This window comes from Hemibagrus wyckioides, linkage group LG08 (genome assembly GCF_019097595.1).
Source record: "Hemibagrus wyckioides isolate EC202008001 linkage group LG08, SWU_Hwy_1.0, whole genome shotgun sequence".
In the NCBI taxonomy this organism is placed as follows: Eukaryota; Metazoa; Chordata; class Actinopteri; order Siluriformes; family Bagridae; genus Hemibagrus; species Hemibagrus wyckioides.
Window position 1 is genome coordinate 12,512,091 of NC_080717.1, and position 8,413 is coordinate 12,520,503.

At 37.6% G+C, this 8,413-nt stretch overlaps 1 protein-coding gene across 2 annotated transcripts in view; it reads right to left on the reverse strand.

The window, feature by feature from the left end:
* The window catches only part of btk (Bruton agammaglobulinemia tyrosine kinase), a 33,039-nt gene extending 29,929 nt beyond the window's left edge, over positions 1-3,110 (reverse strand). The window contains exon 1 of one of the 2 annotated variants that reach the window (XM_058396548.1): positions 2,967-3,110. The gene's annotated coding sequence lies outside the window, so the exon portion shown is untranslated. The remainder of the gene's footprint in view (positions 1-2,966) is intronic. The other variant, XM_058396549.1, reaches the window with a different exon arrangement.
* Between the last annotated feature and the right edge of the window lie 5,303 nt (positions 3,111-8,413).

Consider the following 8,413-nt stretch of genomic DNA (forward strand, 5'->3'; position numbering starts at 1 on the left):
CATTTGTTGGATGGATAGGCCTCCCTCAGTTGCATTGGGGATGCTCCTCAATGATCCAAGATTGTAGCATGCCATGGTCCAGAATATGGCTATGTTACAGGTAGTCCATACTAATTGGGATAAATTTATCATGGATGTGCATTGAAAACACTGGTTAACATGTCTATCATCACCATCATTTGCTGAAAAATGGAAAACAAAGCCCAGGAGAAATGAAGAATGATCTGGAGGAGCTACATGACCTCAGGCTGCTACATGAAACAGACAGTGGATTGTGGTATGGCCTGATGCCAGAGGGCAGTAAGGAGGTTGCAAGATATGCAATAAGTGAGAGCGCATCTATGCTAGGCTAAAGGCTAACCCTAGCTGCCTGACTCTTCAATCCATTCTCCTGTCCAATGTTCATTCCCAAGACAATAAACTGGAGCACTCAGGGACTTCTTGTACATATGGAAATATGGCTCAATAACAGCAGTTTGGGTGCAGCCATTTAGATTTGGTGGCCTGTGTGTTTACACCAACAATGAATGGTGCAGTAAAAATGGCCATTCTATTTCTCTCAAATCTAGAATTTGACTTAAACCACCAGCATGCTTCTGAAGTAGGAAGTATGCTGTTTAGAAATGCTTGTTTAGAAACATGGAATCTACTTTTTCCAGTCATGACTGTGTCCAAAGGGTATTAACTTGGAACTGTGTCATAAACCTGGTGGGCTAATTTATGAGACCCTAAATCCTAGAAGGATTGTTGATCAGTGGTGGAGTTTGTACCACTGAACCATTGTCAACAGGACACACAGATGTGATTGACAGTGGAGTAGTTGGTTGCTATATGTCCCGGGATGCATTCATGTCTGTGTCTTGCCCAGCTTGCACTCTGCACACAATGTACATTGTGATCATAAGCATGCTTAATTATTGCTGTCTAGTAACAACATATTGTAGGATATTTATATGTTTGGTTAAGAGCTAAGGTAATTGTTTTTACTGTGGTTAGTTAGTAACATATTTAGACATTTAACTATTTCTGATCAATAGTTCATGAACAGCACATGTTAAATAAAATCAAAGAAGTCTAAGAAATGTTAAATAAAATCATAAAATTCCTGATTCTGAGTTTGACCACCACTTTCTCTAAATACTCTCCAAGATACTGTCTTGGTGCAGACCCCTTAAATAATAGTCTGTAAAAGCACCTTTTGCTCATAATACAGCACAGCGATTTTGTCTAGGAGTCTAAAAACTTAGCTCATCTTGATATGGCAATTTAAATGCAAAAATGTTCCAAATTTAACAAATTGTGAGGGAATCTCCTGTGGCCAGTCCTTTCAAGCTATTCCAATGATTTTTAAATAGGATTTAGACATGGGCTCTGGCTGGGCTATTCCAGTTTCTGAAAGCCTTTCCTTTTATTCAGGAGTATGTAGACTTTTTATATAAAATGTATAATGGGACCATATTGACATGTGAAAGTTTTTCATTATCTCTTCAAAGCCTCCCTCCAGTGTCCTCACTACTCAGTACACCTAATCAGGACTTTACACAGTGCATACTCGGAGGACATATCTGTTTAGATGCACCTGGTTTACTGATCAGAAAGAGTCTGTGAATGCATAGTCTGAGTACAAGTGTCACAGACTTCTTAAATGAGAAATTTGATGGAATCTATCTTTCTTAGTTGGGGATCAAAGGTAGCTCAGTGGTTAAGATTTTGTGTTACAGATAGCAAGATTGTGAGGTCAAATCCCAGGGCTACCAAACTGCTACCAGATGAGACTCTTAACCACTTATAAAGTCAACTCTCCAAAACATATATTTTACTTAACAGCCAGTAAACAACATACTGAATATTATTTTCTTTATATATAAGGTCATGCAGTATATCCTATGGGCTTTTTTTGTAACACTAAATACTGAGAACATTTTCTGTCCATCACAAAATCAATTTAGGTCTCGTATAAAAGATCATAACAGTATACAGTAAGCAATGAACGATATTACTGTAAAGCTGCTTTAAGATAATGTCCATTGGTAAAAGTGCTATACAAATAAATTGAAGTGAATCCAACTATAAAAAAAAAAAAAACGCTGCAACCACAATTCACCTTAATGTAGTCTGACAAATTATCATGGCAACTGCATTTGTTTTTAAAGGGGGGTGGGGGCTGTTCTTATTCGCTAGTGTTAGCACAGTAAACCTTTTATTTGTACTCTAACCGATACAGTACATGATACAGTACAAATGGTCAAGGAAGTCAGATGGTAGCTGCGCATTTACTATGCTATTGGAATTATGATTTCCATCAAACGCAAGTGCTTAGTTAAATCTTACAAATGTTACTTGGTGTCAGGACTGTATTTGTTGCTGATATTATATCAGCCGATTTTTTTTTTCTGTGTATAGTATTATTTTGCTAGGTTGCATGAGCTTAAACATATTCTGGATGTTTTGTTTTTAGCGAAAATAATCTAAGAAAATATAAACATATATGAAGAAAACATTAAATTAGGGAGTGAATGGTTATTTAGATAACAGGAAATTTAGACACAAGATATTTGCATACATGCTCTATGGGTATGTTACTGTTACCTTAAATAAATCCTCATTATTTGAATTAGCAAGAGACAGTGAATATAATATAAAAGTTTGTTGTCTGTTTGCATTATTATACAGTATAAACACATGCCCAAAGAAATATAGGGGGACCCATTTGTCCATTGCTGAAGTCTTTAGAAATCTTTTATTTTTAGAACTCTATCACAGCACATACAGGTTCTAAGATGTAGTAAACAAGCTTATAAAATGTATATTAGGCCAGCTCAATCTTTCAGATTTATCTTTCAAAAAATTTTTTCCTAGTAAATAATTGCAACTTGGTCTAAGTTTCAAATTTTTCTTAGATGCTTCACATAAAACTGTCCCAACTGAAATTGTCATCCTATATCAATAGAATCCAGAACACCTACCTGTTTTTCTCCAGTATGTCCTGTGAACAGTTTTTAGAGACAATCTTGGTGGAGGTAAATACGTTTGACTTCTCTATTCCTCCGATTCAGAAAGTGTCTGTCTGCACAACAGTTGACTAAACCCCACCCTTTCACAGGATTTCTTTACCAGTTCCTCTTTTGCTTCCTGTTAATTTTCATATCACCAGTTGTTTTGCTCTTCAGCACATATCAGCAGACATTCTTGCAGTCTATCTAACTGTAGACAAGTTGTAAGCTTAAGGTTGTCCCTATTACACAAATATTACTGAAATAAAATATTATAAGTAATTATATGTAATTATTTGTACTTAGATATGATTACACAAATCTGCTCTTACAGAAGGTATATACATATATATTTATAAATACCGCTCCCTCAAAAATATCGGAACATTAAGGCCATTTTTTAGGCCATATCCCTTGCTTGCAATAACCACATCAACCCACTTTTTTCATTCATTGTTTGTTTTGGGTGTTTCTCCCTTCAGTCTCCTATCTCAGGAGGTGAAATGAATGCTCAGTTGGGCTTAGATCTGTGACTGACATTGCCTTCCACTAAAACATTCCATTTTTCCCGTGAATAAGGACCTTTTGTTGGATCATTGTGTTGCTGCATGATGAAATGACTCCCAATGAAAGTAGATGCATTTCTCTGTAAATTGTCAGACAGAATGTTTCTGTAGACTTCTGAATTCAATCATTCATATTCACTGTGCATTTAACAAACCCAAAATGTTTTAACTTATATCATGCAACAATCTCATTTATGTTCACCAATTTCAAGTTGTCTTTGATAGATTTCTCTCATAAATGTGTAATGAGAGGCTTAAAATAACAAGGTGAGTGTTTTTGGGTTCAGACATGGAGTTGGCAAATACACAAAATGTGGATTAACTAGCATCAACAGTAACGGCATATAGAGATTAAAACCATTAATTTATTTAAACATTTAATTAATAATTTACTTTCAAGCTATAATTTGGGTGATAGTGCTGTACCTTGAAGTGATCTTGCCAGTCAGTATCACAATATCACTGACAAAAAAAAATGAGATTTATTTTTCTTTCTTCCCGTGATCTTGGCGTAATTTAGATATAGCAAACTCCTGATGAGTATGTGGCTTGAATATTCCAAATATTTATTACAGAGAAGTTTATTCAGGTAAGACGGCTGATTGAATGTTATGGGAAGCATTTTTTTAGAGAATATAATAGATGCTTTGTGGAAATTTTAATTTTTATATTTCAAGTATTGAATAATTCATCTTCAAATTTAATGTTACATTTTAAGCAAACACACAATTCATTTTCAAGTTAAATATTGTTTCTGATTGTTGTAGATCTGTTTAAAGCTTTCAGTTATTTATTTGAAACATGCACATAGACAGTGGTTAAGGACATTTCATCTGTGTTTAAAGAGTCTTCAACCTTTACATTAAATACAGCACATCAGTGGGGCACAAATGACATCTTAACTTTGGTTCAAAATTACCCTTCTATCTATTTTAGCATAGCAGTTAATTTAAATCTCTTTTGTTTACAATTAATGTCATCTTAAAGCTGAAATAAAGATTGAATATAATGATTTGCTATTTAAAATGTATTTATGAAAGAGATTCACAAGTCCCAACAATACCACGGTAACCCGTGGCTGTGATCCAAGGAAGCAAAACTGGTTATGCCCTCTGGATGGGAGGGATGGCATTATTCTCTTGCTCCTGCCAAATCAAAGAGACACTAGCCAATTGTGGGCATCTATAAGCTTGTGTATTCAGATAAGAACAGTTAACATTTTCCGTTGGCCTGTCATGCTGCATGAGCAGCAGTTTGAAAAGATGGTTGGTTTCATATGCCTTTGTAGAACACACATGTTTTCCCTACCCTCCCCACTTTGTAGCTGTTGAGTGGTGGTGGGTAATTTAGCTTGTTAGTGGAAAGTGGCAAGGATAAATCTAGGAAAATTAGGAAAATAGGGTCATAGCCTTTTGCTGTCAGAGACACCTTTAACTGTAAAACGAATTCCACCAACGCCCTCAGTGCACTTATTTTTTAACGTTTAAAAGCGTTTTTAAAAAAAAAAAAAAAAACATATCAGTCTAGAGACTTTATTTTAAATTTATAAGATTGGGGATTAGATTAAACCAATTCAATTCAAGAGGCCAGTCAAATAGGTTAAATAACTATAAAAACTCAATATAACAGCTTTGATAATGTTGGGTTGAGATTTCCACTATTTTAGCAGTTTTAAAAACCATGAAACGTTCACACTTGGTATTTCCATATGTTTATAATATGTCTTAACTGACTGCATGTGAATGCATTTTGTGACAAAACTGGCAAATCAGATGTCACTCCAGTCCCAAAAATATTAATCCAATCCCAAAAAGAAGGATATATTTAGTTGTTATGCATTGATACTTGTAGGTAAACTTTGCCAAAGGCAGACTATGCAACATTGGTTCATCAATTTTTACTTGGTTAATCATACATCATGTGCGTTGAACAACCACATAAAAGTAGTTCTTAACGGAAAGGGAAGGAAGTATATGCAGAAGTAAAGTGTGAGTCCCTCACACATACAGCTGTCACAAACTTGACCGCAGCACATCCTTTAAAGTAATGAAAATTTATGCTGTATTTTTTTTTTTTTTTTGCATGAATCCCTCAAATTATTTAGGAGACATGTGAATGAACAGTAGAGAAGGCAGCTCATTTGTAAGTCTGTGCCTACAAAGTCTATTTTTAAGACTAGTCAAATACAGTGCTAAGTGTAATAACAGTGCTTTTGTATTGTAGCTATTCTGTACATTTTGTCAGGAGATTTATTTGTTGTGAGATTTCTGGCCATTTCCTGGGCTCAACATTTGGATACTGTTTCCTTGTTTGTGCCATTTGGTGGCTAAACATATATAAGGCCAAACTTAAAATATGCACTGTCCAACATATCAATCAGTGTTGTCAGTAAATGTTTTCTAATAAAAGAAAGAAGCAGAAAAATGTTAAAAACACATAATGGGTTGCCACTTTGGCAATCAATTTATACAGTAACAAGAAGTGCTACTGTTAAAAACTATAACAAGATTATGCATAAGAGTGGAGATCACCTTGTGTGTACATTTTTGGCTTTATTTATTAATTTGGCAGCACAGATATACAAAGCTAAAATAAATAGAAGGATATTTTGTATCTCTGCCCCAATGTCAGACAGCAACTCAATAGCTGTGGTGAAAATTGGATCAATCTGTAATTCCTGATCCAATTGTCAATTATCCCGACCCTATGCTTTCATCAGAAATAGCAGCTTTGCTGGGTCGTTCAAGATACAAGATCGTGTTGCAGATACAACATATGTAGAATGTTAGTGTGTGTATTAATTAGGAGGTTGCTGTCATCCTCAAAGTCCACATAGTGTTGGAATTGTTGCTTTGAATACCCAAACCCTCACAAAGCAGAATCCAGCTGGAGGCGGTCCATCTCTGGATGCCTCAGGATCCTCACAGGGTCTTCTCACTGAAGGTCTACTGAAGCTGGCACAATCTCTAGATGCCTCGGGATAGGTTGAAAAGAGGAAACAAGTGGAAAGGAATTAGCATTACTGATGTTCATAATATTAGCAACCACTAGACGATAGTGTGTACTTAATCATACACTATATTGCCAAAAGTATTCGCTCACCTGCCTTGACTTGCATATGAACTTAAGTGACATCCCATTCCTAATCCATAGGGTTCAATATGACGTCGGTCCACCCTTTGCAGCTATAACAGCTTCAACTCTTCTGGGAAGGCTGTCCACAAGGTTTAGGAGTGTGTTTATGGGAATTTTTGACCATTCTTCCAGAAGCGCATTTGTCAGGTCACACACTGATGTTGGACGAGAAGGCCTGGCTCTCAGTCTCCGCTCTAATTCATCCCAAAGGTGTTCTATCGGGTTGAGGTCAGGACTCTGTGCAGGCCAGTCAAGTTCATCCACACCAGACTCTGTCATCCATGTCTTTATGGACCTTGCTTTGTGCACTGGTGCACAGTCATGTTGGAAGAGGAAGGGGCCAGCTCCAAACTGTTCCCACAAAGTTGGGAGCATGGAATTGTCCAAAATGTCTTGGTATGCTGAAGCATTCAGAGTTCCTTTCACTGGAACTAAGGGGCCAAGCCCAGCTCCTGAAAAACAACCCCACACCATAATCCCCCCTCCACCAAACTTTACACTTGGCACAATGCAGTCAGACAAGTATCGTTCTCCTGGCAACCGCCAAACCCAGACTCGTCCATCAGATTGCCAGATGGAGAAGCGCGATTCGTCACTCCAGAGAACGCGTCTCCACTGCTCTAGAGTCCAGTGGCGGCGTGCTTTACACCACTGCATCCAACGCTTTGCATTGCACTTGGTGATGTATGGCTTGGATGCAGCTGCTTGGCCATGGAAACCCATTCCATGAAGCTCTCTGCGCACTGTTCTTGAGCTAATCTGAAGGCCACATGAAGTTTGGAGGTCTGTAGTGATTGACTCTGCAGAAAGTTGGCGACCTCTTCGCACTATGTGCCTCAGCATCCGCTGACCCCGCTCCGTCAGTTTACGTGGCCTACCACTTCGTGGCTGAGTTGCTGTCGTTCCCAAACACTTCCACGTTCTTATAATACAACTGACAGTTGACTGTGGAATATTTAGGAGCGAGGAAATTTCACGACTGGATTTGTTGCACAGGTGGCATCCTATCACAGTTCCACGCTGGAATTCACTGAGCTCCTGAGAGCGACCCATTCTTTCACAAATGTTTGTAAAAACAGTCTGCATGCCTAGGTGCTTGATTTTATACACCTGTGGCCATGGAAGTGATTGGAACACCTGATTCTGATTATTTGGATGGGTGAGCGAATACTTTTGGCAATATAGTGTATGTACTGGAGTACAAGCTTATGGGATGTATTATGTGTATGCCTGGCTAAAGAGACATGTCTTTAATCCAGGTTTAAACTGGGAGACGGTGTGTGAGCCCCGAACACTGTTAGGAAGGCTATTTCAAAGTTTAGGAGTTAAATACGAAAACAACCTACCACCTTTTGTAGACTTTAATATTCTGGGAACTACCAGACATCATGCCAAATCACTTATTTTTGTGGAACCTACTACAAGAGAGTGGTGGTTTCCAGGATTCATAGAACCAATTACATCCTTAATGAGCAATTAATTACACTCATGATCACTGAACACATGCTACAAGGAAAGGGGGCAATGTTGACTTACAGTCTGGAGAAGGCATATTTTAATGGCAGGTAGCTGCAGCACAGATCTCAGTGTCTTAGTGTCACACTATTGTTGATTTCTTTCAATAATGTATTTTTTCACATAAGTAGTGCCTTTTCCCCCCAAGTACATTTGTTACCATTGTTTGATTCAGCCTGTGTCTGGGTGCAGTGCTCTTATAAT